The following is a 624-nucleotide window of genomic DNA, read 5'->3' as shown; positions in this document are numbered from 1 at the left end:
CAAGCCTTTTCCATCATCTTCTCAGCAACAGACAGAGAATTCTGAACAAAACACTTCTAATCTAGCCAATCTAGTCTCTGATCTGTCAAAGGCCACTTTCAGTTTCATGAATGAAACAAGATCCTCCATTAGAAATTTGGAGGCACAAGTGGGCCAGCTGAGTAAGAAAGTCATTGAAACTCCTCCCAGTATTTTCCCAAGTAATACAGAAGAGAATCCAAAAGGAGAGTGCAAGGCCATTGATGTGATCAATGTGGCCGAATGCACAAGGGAGGAAGAGGACGAAAATCCTAGTGAGGAAGACCTCCTGGGACGTCTCTCAAGCAAGAAGGAGTTTCCTATTAAGGATCCAAAGGAATCTGAGGCTCATATAGAGACCATAGAAATTCCATTAAATCTCCTTCTACCATTCATGAACTCTGAAGACTATTCTTCCTCTGAAGAGGATGAAGATGTGACTGGAGAGCAAATTGCTCAATATTTAGGAGCTATCATGAAGCTGAATGCCAAGTTGTTTGGTAATAAGACTTGGGAAAGTGAACCTCCCTTGCTCATTAGTGAACTAGATACTTGGATTCAGAAAACTCTACCTCAAAAGAAACAAGATCCTGGCAAGTTCCTAAT

Source organism: Arachis duranensis, chromosome 10 (genome assembly GCF_000817695.3).
Source record: "Arachis duranensis cultivar V14167 chromosome 10, aradu.V14167.gnm2.J7QH, whole genome shotgun sequence".
In the NCBI taxonomy this organism is placed as follows: Eukaryota; Viridiplantae; Streptophyta; class Magnoliopsida; order Fabales; family Fabaceae; genus Arachis; species Arachis duranensis.
This window is presented reverse-complemented; position numbering follows the sequence as displayed.